We start from the raw sequence: 12,327 nt of genomic DNA, 5'->3' as shown, positions 1-12,327 counted from the left end.
TTCGTTCTACTTCCTGGGTTTCCATGCCGTGTAGGTTTACGATAATACATTAAGTGCTTCAATTGAAGTACATTTCTGATTGTTCAAAGTAGTCTGAAGCGGAAAACCTGCACCACTCGTTTATGAGACCATGTTCGAATCTACTGTCATACAAAATGCATTGAATCGTATGAGTAAAGAACAAAGCAGATTACTATAAACCAGCTTTGAACGATTTGAACCGAGGTCGACGAAAACCGGGGCCAGCCTGTAACATGTAGTGGCACCCTACATTCTGGTGTATGCACTCAACCCTTCTGATAAAAAGAAAGCACAAGTTCAAAGTGAACATTTGTGCGTTATGCTTTCCAGAACCGTTGCCCTTGACTTAAGGATCGCCAAGATGCTTGGTGGTTACTTATGTTCAACGGAGAGGTTTCTCGGAGCCGTTAATTGCGAGCAAATCCAAGGTACACAACTCAATACGAAAGCGAACATAACGAAAACTAAAGGAAACGATTCTTATAACAACTCGAAATGCACTTTGATTTCAATTTCCACCGTCATGCTAACGAACGCAGTTTTCGGATGCACTTGATAAAGCGTCCACGAGACCTTTGTTCTCATTTTAATGAATACCTGACATCAAATGGGCATAACGAGCGGCAAAACATAAGAAAACAGGATGCAATGTAGAGTTTTCGTTGCGATTTCGAGATGAAATCCTCCGGTAAATGCAAAAAATAATCAAACTGCATTTTTATAACCTTTTCTCTCAAAATTGAAGCACCTCTCAATTCACTTTTGACATAAATCTGGCTAAATTGTAATCACATCTTTCTGTTCTCAAAAAAATTTTCCTCTTTTCTCTCATTTTCTCAACAGCATTTCTGCTATTTTATCATTCAACTAACAATCATGACTGGCAAAACCAATTTGTGAGAAAAACCCAACTGCCCTTTTTTCATGTTTTAGATAAATTTTCTATGTGCAGCCTACGTTGGCCGTTATCGTAGTTCAAATTTTCTCCGTAAAGCAACGTGATAACTGCTTTAAACCATTTAACCAACCCGGACAAATAATCACACGAAGCGTTTGCTGTGCTTTTTATGTTTTACGTCATCCATCTACCCTCTCAGCGTGCTGATGTTTATTCGGTTCCGTAGAAAACTCAAACAATAAACTTGTTCCAGCTGGAAAAGCCACCCGTTTGTCGTTCGGCTGGACGGCATGAAGGGCTGAGATAGTTGTTTATTTAGGAATCGCCATCATCTGCCCCGCCGGTGGGTCCGTTTCCTCCCTTTCGTTGACATTTAACCTCAGGGAGGTACGATGGGACAAACCGGTTAATTACCGTGGGCCGTTTGTCACGCTCGGTTGAAGCGGTTGAAGCTGGTAAGCTGTTGTTGGCACAAGCCGTTCCTGCTCCGGCACCTGATGCCCCACCTGCCCCTACCTCAGGTGAGGAAAAAGGTCCTCTTGGCGGAAGAGGTTAATTCTGGTGAGATTTTTCGCAAACCACCTGCACTAGTCGAATGTTTTTCCCCCGAGTTGGAGACAGTTCCTCCCTCTTGCCGGCGGAAATTATTGCATGTCTTTGCTCATCCTTGCACTTGCAGCGGACACCACATCTCCACCGCTTCTAATTCCCCTAACTTGATCCGAGGAACGTTAAATATTTGCTCTGTTTAAAAGTTTTTATCGCACCACTCCGGCCGACAATCGTAGCCAACGCCAAGCCAAGCACTTGGCGGTCGGAGAGGGACACGGTGGAACGGGCGGAAGTGCAAAGATGTCATCCGGTGGCTGTGCAACAAATCACACCAAACACAACAACCCCGTGCAGGTTCCCCTGGGCCTTTGCGAGCCGATGCAGCATCACCGGGAAAGTTGGGACAGGTGGAAAAAGGCTAAAGGGGTGTTTGGCAGCAACAGGAGTGTTTGTGCAGCGCAACTGTGTGTCACTGAGCGCTTGTAGGCACAGTAGGTGTAGGATGGCACGACGGCCGAGGAGTATCCTTTCTTGCGCCAGAAAGTGGAACACGTTGACGCATTTTGCAGGAATGACTTTCGGTTCAGCGAGGCGCACCATTGTGTGCACCGCTTTCCCTCTTGAATATTCCGATCCACGTTATCCTTTCTGGCCAGACACATCACTGCAAACGAGGAAGGGGTGGGGAGGGGAAGCTATCATCTCCACCCGCAGGATGCGCACCGGAAATGTCAGCCAGCCGTTTCACGCGATGGACGCAGTGGGGAAAAGGGAACGCAACGGTTGAAACGGTTAAGATGGCGCACGAATGCTGAAAGCGGACCAGCATGCGGAACTCGTTTGGTTTCGCAACCGTCGAGGGTGTCGCGATGGAAATGGAAAATGTCGGCACAAGGAACGCAGAAGAATGTGCCATCGCCGGGGGAAAGGCAAAATGACGAGGAATTCCTTACGATCGACGACGCCTTGTCCCTGTCCAAGCGTGCCGGAGATAAGGATGAAAAATATTCATTTCATAATAATTTATTATGTGATTATGCATTCGAGCTCACTGCAACACGTAGAAAGACGCCGTTGACGTCGTCGAGCCACTTTTCTTTCGTAAGCTTTCTTAGGCGAATCCTTTTCAGCGTGTATGTTCTTTAAACATGAAAGAAACCATCTTAAATTGTGTTTGTTTTCCACTAACGATAAAGGTTGGTTAATGTATAACGTTGTGGTTGTTGTAAACACCAAAGTATGATTTGTGTAGGTTGAATTATATTTCAGAGTAATTAATTACGCGCTTAATTGCTAAATGCCTATTTCTTGGAAATTTATTCGTTTTGAATTCCATTTTCTTCTTCTTGGTTTTCCAACTCTTTAGATGGCAAAAATAAGTTAAATCGAAAATTTCCCTTTGGTGGAAGCACTACCGCCAAAAGATAATCAATAAAAATTCAAGCTGTTGTACATTTTTTTCTAGTAATTTCCACTCTTTATGTTTCCTTCCGTTACTAACTTTCTTTTCATCTTGACTCCGGGAAGGTGCCCATCGGCTATTATAAAATTCATCAATCGCCTTCGGATGGTGCGGCAAAACAAATTGAAGGCCCTGATCAGGTTGATGGGACTAATTTATTTACGAAAAGTTGCCATAAAGCGCACGCATTACGCGTTGTTGGACATTTCGTTCGTTAGACCAATCGAAAAAAGGAAAACGAAAGCTTTCGAGAATACTGCTTAAAGAGAGTAGAAAAACAAGGAGACGAAACATCAAAGATGAACGTGTCAAATCTTGTAAATCCCTTTGCTTTCTGCAAAGAAAAAGGAGTTAACCAGAATCCTTATTATTGGAAAGGATATTTCGTTCCTGTTTTTTGTTCCACCACCGGTCGTTTTTTTTCATTTCTTTGAGAAGGGTTGCGCACCCAAAATCGGGGTTTGAAATTTTATTTTCCCCAGACCGACCTTTCACCGGGCGATTTCGTCGCACGATAACCCAACCTCCGACCGCGACAGGTTTGATGCGGTCACTTACAGTTCGCCCGAATAACGATTAGGGCCGGCGCCGAAGAGGGCCAACTTTCAGGTGGATGAAAAGAATCCTGCGTGAGTTATGATTTTCCAACCGATCTCCTGCCGACCGCTTGGCACTGGCAGGAAGCGTGACGGGTTGCACCATCCGGTTTTATTGCTTCCTTTTTTTGCTGTTTGTTGAAAGAGTTTATACTTTCCTGAAAGTGTATGAGCACGTGTTGGTTGATAACGGCCCGTTTTTTTTTCCACACTCATCCATCATCAAGATGTCAACGAACTGCTCGATCAATGCCGACACTTTACGACTTTCGACACGTGGTGGGCGTTGCCGTCATGGCACGCCATGATTTATGCACCCGGTTGAGGCGATGGGATGAAATGTTTCCGAATTCCGAACACCATACAGATGCGTTCGTGGTGACTCCAGCATGCTGTTCATCGAAAGACTTTTGCACATGGAAACGCAGACACATGGTGTTACGAGCACAAACAAAGTGTTCAAAATTGTGTTTTGCAGAACAAGTCTATTAAAGAAATCTTGTGATGCGATGCAAAAGCTACAACCGAAAGAAAAGATAAGAGGAAATGTTCTAACTAAACCTTTGCAAACTTATTTCCTTTTACCTCTTTTCAGCTCATCGATCATTTGAGTCAAAGTGTGCTGCTGTGTATGGAAAACGCCAATCGACGAAGTTTAAAGTGATGGTTAACTTTTGCAGTAACCCGATTACATTCAACTCAACCGAGCTTGGGGTGAAGCCTTTGACATTTGTTGTGTGTAAACTCATTTCACTTTTTCACTTATCGTTTTCCAGAACACAATCGAAAAAAGTACACTCACACTCATCATTTCACTCATTCCAACAGACATCGATTCAATTCAAAGTTTTGGAAAGTTGAAAATTTGATCAAACGTAGAAAAACATCCCAACTTGATGTGCAACTTCTGTCACAAAAAAAAAAAAACACAGACACTGCACACACTGTTACCAAACAGGTACGTACGCCATTTTTTTTTTGTATCAGCTACAGCTTTTTCAACATTTTTGTAGTTCACTCCCTGATGGTGTGTCACCAGAAACGAATTCTTTCTTTCAATCATGCACTCTGCTAAATAAATACGTGATTCAATTTCATGGCGAGATTTCGGCGAATGAAGAAACCCTTCGCTCTCGCTTGCTGAATTGATTGAACATTATTTTTCTTTTCAAAACTTGCCCTGTTTCCCCGTTGTCGGAGGGACGTTAGTATGTACTTTTTTTCACTAGCACGCAGTTGAACGTCACATTTTCCGAGAAGCATTGAAGCTGGAGAATTGGAATGAAAATGCTAACAGCACCGGCATTAACGCTCCTTTGAGCTGCAGCTCCATTTGAGGCCCTCTGCCCTAAGCCTTACCCGATATACACTTGATCCAACCGTAATATAGTTTCACGTTCGATCAATCCACGTCTTCGGGTATCCGATTATGTACCGGGTTTGCTATTTTACATTTCAATCAATTCACTAACAAACACGCCATATAGAAAATCTATCGCGTGTGTTCTGATTGTGTTTGGGAAGTAGGTTGGGATAATTCTGCTCACTCTTCTAACTTCTACTGTTTGACTTTTATTTCAAAAGTAAAATGGAAAACAAAATTTAACCAAATCAACGGGTTTAAAACCCCACCAGAGGTTCTTAAGCTTGATTACTTTTTGTTTTCAACGCAATCAAATTTGAGCATGGACTAGGCCATCCACAAACATGAGATCATCCACGAGATGGTGTTTCACTTGGCCCTATTGGTCCAACAGCAAACTAGAAAATCATCATTATAGATAAAGTTCCAAGTGCTTAGTCCGGAGTCAATCAGCTATTGAAATGTAGGAAGAAATGCATTGAAATGGACACGAATGAACGGAACGGTCTTCAATTCAATAAGCTTCGTAAATCGCATGGAGTCTATAGATGGTTCATTTCTTTTCAATATAATTCCAAACAGGCTGGACCAATTAACTAAAGAAGATGTTTAGTTCTGCAAAAAACCACGCCCGCCCAACTAACTTGATATTTTTCTTTCTGAGTGCATCGGAAACTGCAAGGAAAACTTTGTGTTAATCCAGTTATCTAGAGTAGGGCGAACGATGCATTCCCTCGCACAGCGCACTCGTTTAATCATCCAATTAGCTTATTGAATATCCGATTCGCACGAATTCCCTGCGATATGGAGGCTTCCTCTTTCGCTCTCTCTCTCTCTCTCCCTCTGGCCTGCGAATGCGGACCGGTTTTCCCAACGTCCTGAGGACGGGATCCGATTACGTCTGCATCAGCAAAACCTAAAACTGCTGCCACGATTGAGTATTCTGGATTTTTTCTTGACGTCGTTGAGCATTTTGCTGCTGGAGTTTATCGTGTGCGCCAAAACTGGCATTTTACATGAGCATAATTGCATTTATTAACGGTCTCTTGTCATGGCCTGGATGTTTGGAGAACTTACACGAGAGGCTCTCCTTTTCACAGTTTGATTATTCCAATTTTGGAAAAGGAAAACTTTTAGTTTGCTACATATTCAACATTCCGCCATCCAATGGTTTCGAAGCGACTTCTGGTACGAACAAACAAACCGGTGTGCGCCGGCTTACTTACATGCCGAAATAAATATTTGCTTCTCTCAGCAAAGCTGACCGACAGGGATTTCGCCCCCTTCCGACGCAATTTGCCGGACGAACCGATTTCGGTAACGCACGGGGAAGATTTATTTCTGATAAACACCTCATCAATCGAATCAACACATAAACTCGACCGTGCGGTGCCAAACAACCAAGCGTAAGCCGAGGAAGGTTGTTTGCGCCATATAGTGCCTGACCGTGCTGGCGATGAACATCTTCTCCGTCCCCGTAGGTATGTGTTTGCGTGGCTTTTGCGGCCGGTAGGAATTGATAGGATTAACGGTGACAATCCCAGAAATTGGTCCTCTGGGGGGGGGGGGAAGACGTAGATTGGATGGAGTGTCTTCTAAAAGCCGAGGATTTTCGGTAGTCCAGGCTAAAGTAACGTGATGGAGTATGGCGTTGTGAACATGTTCGCAAAGCTGTCCTGCGAGAATTTGCACATTCTTTTTCTTTATTGAAAAAATATCATACACATGTAAGTACATATTTTATGTATGTAACAATCAAAAGTATAATTCCAAAACACAAACATTGAATGGAGCTTCTTTTCAAAAATTCAAATTTACCTAACCTAACTCTTTACGTTTTCCAACACGTTGCGTTTTGTGTTGAGTGTAAGTAAGTACTTCTTCCCCCTTTGGACGGTGGCAAACTAGTTGCACAACTCATTTTCCGCTTCCACAACTCAGTAGCCGGGCGCATGTTTATCGAAAAGATTATAAACTTCTCCAGGAAATGGGTTTCGTTTGTCAAGTTTGTGTGCGTGTGTGTGTGTAGGGTGAACGTACCGAGTGGCGACTTGGCTTCCGCAAAATGGCGAATGTTGAAGTTTGCTCTTAGCTACTGCGAGTCCGCAATTTGTTTTCTTCCGGTAAACTCTGCCGATGAATGTGGGATTTCTTCGAAAATTCGCTGCTACTGCGGCGGTATTGCGATCGGGCCTTTTCCCAACGCGCTATGATCGCATCCGTTTCAGCCCCGATGTTTCCGGGAAACATTTTCGCCCGATAAATCAACATCGAGTGCATCGGCGGGTTTCCCTTGGCAAGAGCTTTAAGCGTTGGTTCATGGGATTATCGTGACCCCTACCCCTCACCCGCTACGCTGCCCTTTTTCGAGTCACAAAAATTGGCCAAGGAAGTTTTCCACGACCAACATGAAAAGCTTGCATAAATTTGCAGATGAGCTTTTTCCATTAAACTTTCATAAACCATTGTAATAAAGATGGGCAAAGTTGTGTGGGTAAACAGTTTTACCCTTACGGGGGCTCTTGACGCTCTTGAATGGTCATCCGAGGCTTTGATTCATTCGCGCGCTCGTACACTGGTGTGTGCATGCACACAGTTTTGGAGCCACGTATGCAGTTCACGATCGCCCGATAAAAGCTAAAGCACGAGGCCATGCGGGTCTAGTGAGTGGCCGTGACGTTCTTTCGTCCCCCTCCCCAGATGGGAGAGACTTTTCCGCTGCATCGGGATTAGCGTGGAAATCCTTGTGGTCCATCGTAAAGTCAAAGTTTTTAAGCTCCTTGCGCTCCAAGCGTTGGGATGCGTTTCCGTTCCCTATGGCCCTTCTAGGGTCAGCCAGGGTTTTGGTATCTATGGTTATATCTTCGCCCCAACATCGGTGCGCGGGTTCGTGGTGGTCGTTCAACCGCTCGTTAGTGTATAAAGGTTTGCTTCCCGCATCAGTGTTGATGATCACGCTGTGATATAGGACAGAAAGCCAGAAAGGATTTTCTGTCGTTTTGATATAAGGACTTTGGGGGGGCTTGTGCCCTTTTCCGCCATTCCAGCTGCTTGCATTGGCAAAGGCATTGCTTGCGATGAACTTTTATGATTGGATTTGGTCGGTTGCGCCCTCCACCAGCTGCAGTGATACGGTTAACAGGGACCTGTTTTTCCGACCCTCCCCACGCTCCCCCATCAACTGCAGCGAATCTCTTTGCTTCCTGTCACGCGGAACTTTGGCGTGGAAGTACGTTCGGCTTTTACTTCATATCCGCTACCATCATCAACAAGTTGCTCGCCCGTCGGCTTCGGTGCGCATTGTTTCACCCAGCGAACGCTCACAGGCCCATCCAGCCACACCAGAATGCACATGATGATGAAGTTTAGCGGATTGTTTGCCGTTACGCTTTGGCACTGCTCGCCCGCTCCGCTTTCATTCACTTTCCATAATTTTCCTCGGGCAATATTTGAGCATTGAGGGAAAGGAGCCGCTAATGCATTATTAATTCATGAGCGTCAACCGTCTGCTCAAGACGGTGATCACACCGATGGCATCACGTTCGATGGAAAGTTGGCTCTGTTGTGTTTCCTCTGGGTCGAATGGATAAAGTTGAATGATTTGGACGAAACGAAACATACGGTAGCAATGCAGTTACACTTGCAAAAGAATGACTGTGAGGTTATTTGAATGAATGTGAGGTATTTGAATGATTTTTTAAAGGAATTCAATATAATTTGAATTTTTTATAATAATGACAAAACAGATTTTTAATGATTTGTTGGGATTCTTTCGTTATCACAAAATCGGCTACTGTACCATTTTTTAAAGGACATTATAAAAAATTTGATTTTGTCAGACTTAAAGGAAACTAACGAGACTTGAAGCACTACGAAAATTCTCTTAAACCTACTTTATGCCTTAAAAGGATTAGGTTGTATAGAAAATAAATCAAATCATGTATCTGCGACTCTGCAACGTGATGAACGAGTCTTTTTTGACAAAGAATACCGTATCCAATCGATCGGATTGATCATTCTTTGTCATTGGTAATGCTATCAACAATTTATTTTACATTTGCAACATCCGTCAGTGCGCTTGAGTAACTCCTCGGAGCGTCATAAGGCACAGCTGGCCAACCACTTTCCCCTCCCCCCTGGTACTTGAACCGCGCCCGAACTTTTCCCCCGGTTGCCGATAGTTTTCCTGGACCGTCACACCCCGTAACACACGGGTCACGCCATCGTGCAATCGAGTGTTAAGAAAAGGGGAACGCAGCCGGTCGCGGAGCAAAATCGCAAGGAAACACTCGGTCGCCTTAAACTTTTACGACGCTTTCCGAACAATCTGGTTGGTCGTGGTGGTGGGGGGTGGGGAGGAGGAGGTGGGCGGCCAGATGGTAATTTTGGGTGGGTAGCAGCAGGCAACAAACCGACACCGACCGAACAACCGACGCCCATTTGGAAGCCGTAAAAAAACCATCGTACAATTTGTAGCCCATAAAAGCGGGGGCCCCCGAGTCGTCGAACCGTTAGGATAAACTACCAACAGGTGTGCAATGTGTGCCTTTGTCGGGCAGGAAATCGACGACATAAACGCGCCACCGGGACCACCTTCGCGCGCACTGTCATTCGTCATTTTTCCCGGATCCCCCGGACAGCAACGGAAGCTGTTTTGGCTTTACGACAGTTTGGTTGTGCTCGTAAAATGCTGCTGCTATAGATGGGAGGGGCGGGAAAGCGCCTCGTTCCTCCGGCTCGGGTGCGAGAAACTCGATACAATGAGGTGTCTATGAACGTGTGGTGAAGTGAAGGAAATACGGGATGCCTCCCCTTGCTGTGAGCGAACGAACCAAACGCATGAAGGAAGTTATTATGGACAGCTTGTGAAACATGGTAGGCTGTTTGTTTTCTTGTCATAAGTCACCAGGCGCGTACTAATGATAATGAAAACAAAACAGAAGAAAACTTATAAAAAAAATACGGTAGAGCATCAAATTGTAATGTTTTTCCTCTGTTGTTTTCAAATCAACTAAAGTGATAAATTTATGTATCGTAAATTGTGCTTGCACAATGCAAAATAAGCAAAATTATATAGTATTGTTGGTAAATAAACCTTTCATTTCTAAAATATACCTATTGCGTGACTTTTTTCATAACAATTAAAATTTCTAATACGATAACTAACTAACCTACCATTAGCAGCAATACTCCCACCAAACCTAGGCCACTCTATTGCCGCAAACGAAAAGCGGGAACACTGTGCTAACTCAACTTTCCCAAATGCAAAGTCACGCGACGACCGTAAATAAAATATTTATCTTTTCAGTTTTACGCTAATCGTTTTAAAATTGCAAAATCATATCATTTCATTGGGAGTGTGGGCCAGTGAATTTCCAAAGCACTGACCCGATAGCTAGAGCCAGCTCAAATGGGGGGAAGCCACGAAAAAAGCCACACTTCAAGCTGGGAAAACTTTGCGTTGCATTTCATTTTGCACGGGTAGGGTAATGAGTTCGGTCGATGAGGGCAAGCGGGGCGGTCGGGAAAACTTCACTTTTGCACCTTGGGTCGCACTGGAAACGAATCGACATTTTCGAACGAAAATTATTGCCCCTGAGCTGGTCATTACCGGGTTTGGTTGGGTTGTTTTTCTTTCTCGTTTCCCCGTTGTGGTTTTTTGAGTTTACGGGACAATTTATACTTCTTTCGTGCAGTTTTCCATTGATGGCGTATCGGCTATCGGGGGGTTGTTGTTGCAATCAAATGGTTAAATTGAGCAGCAATTATGCTGTTTGCTGGATACTGCTATATATTTCCTGTCGGGCGCCTCGTAATCTGATACTAGAGTAAAGAAAAATTAAGGTTGATTTATTCCATTTATTGAAGTGTGGCGTGCCGGAAAACGCGCCAAAGCAAGCAAGCTGGCCAGTAAAATTTTGCTCCCGAGCGAACGGTCGTAATTGATACGACCATTATAGCTCCGGAGCAGCATTCACGCGACAGACGGCGATCGATTATTATGAAAGCAGCCGCATTTAGTTGGGCCGTGCCGAGCTCCGTCGTCTGCTGCCCTGCTGCGACAGCCTGTAATTACAAAGTTTGATGTTTTCGGTCGGATCATTGAACCATTCCTTTCAGCAGGCCTTCTCAAGGAGGCCGAACGAACCGAGTTCCGGCGGCACACTACAATCCATCAACCGCCAACCATCCATCCATCCATCAGGGGCTGGCGGTAATCAAATTTTCTCGTCAAGAATTTCACAGGACGCTCTCTTTCCCTCCCTTTCCGCCCGCCCCATTTCCCTTCGTTTCGTCCGCTCGGTCACCATGTTGTCATTGTCAAGCGCCTGAAATTGATTCGAACAACATTCAGTAGCTCCGTGCTTCAACGTGGCGCTTCCAGACGATGCATTTCGGATCGGAGGCGGCCATTGTTTGAAACCAATTTTCCCTGTAGTGCAAGCCCGTCCTCGATCACGCAACACGATGCTGTCGCTTCCTCCTTCTTCGAAAGGGTCGGCCAAAATGCACAGCACTTGAGGGTAAAGTACGACGCTCGTTCGACGCTGCACAGCTGGTAAAGTTTTCGGGGGAAAGATAAATGTTTCAGAAAATTAAACAAGTTCCTAAAGACAAACACACAAGCACACACACTCCCGGTGCACGTATAGACAATTTGCATAACGAATTTCGGATGGATAGTGGTTCGGGAAAAGTTTCCATCGAAGAAAATATCATCCGCTTTCCGTGCCATGCAACCATTTGGTCTCATCTCGTGCCGATGTCCTTCGCCGATTGAAATCCTACCAAGCCGCCTCTTCTATGCCCGGGTGCAATTTAACTGCATGGGGTTAAGCGAGCGGCTCCGGGAAGTGGTTGCAATTTTCGCGCCTCCTAACCGGTCGCTGGTCACGTTGGACGAAATTTTCAAACTCACACGCTTCGAGGCGCTTGTTGGGAAAATGCGGAACGAGCGATAAACCCGAACGACGAAAAACCCCGCTGCACATATTTTATGTCAGCGCGCCAGTGAGGAAATGTTCACGCGCGCGCTAAACTCGTGCTGCGAAACTGTGGGCGGAAAATTGAATTCATTGCAAGTGCGTCCCTGATTTTCCGGAATGAGCCACCGGGGAACGGGGGTGGCATGGGAGGGTTTTTCGCTCAAACTTGCCATGGTTTTTGGCCGGAACAGTTTCCCGAAATAGCATGTTTCGGGTTTAAGAATACAACATCGGGAGAGAGGGTGGGTGGAAATGGGGGGTGGTTAGCCCTCCCCCAAAAACACTTCTCGATGCTGAAGTAAGCGAAACAACGTTCAAGATTCTAATTTTCGGAAGCGTCGGGAAGATTGAGCGCCATGAGGCAGATAAAACTGATTTAAAACTGAAGTAGAAATGTTGTTTCATTTCGGTGTCTGTTTGGACGCTTGGAATTTGGATGGGAATGAGTG

This window comes from Anopheles ziemanni, chromosome 2, assembly GCF_943734765.1.
Source record: "Anopheles ziemanni chromosome 2, idAnoZiCoDA_A2_x.2, whole genome shotgun sequence".
NCBI lineage: Eukaryota > Metazoa > Arthropoda > Insecta > Diptera > Culicidae > Anopheles > Anopheles ziemanni.
This window is presented reverse-complemented; position numbering follows the sequence as displayed.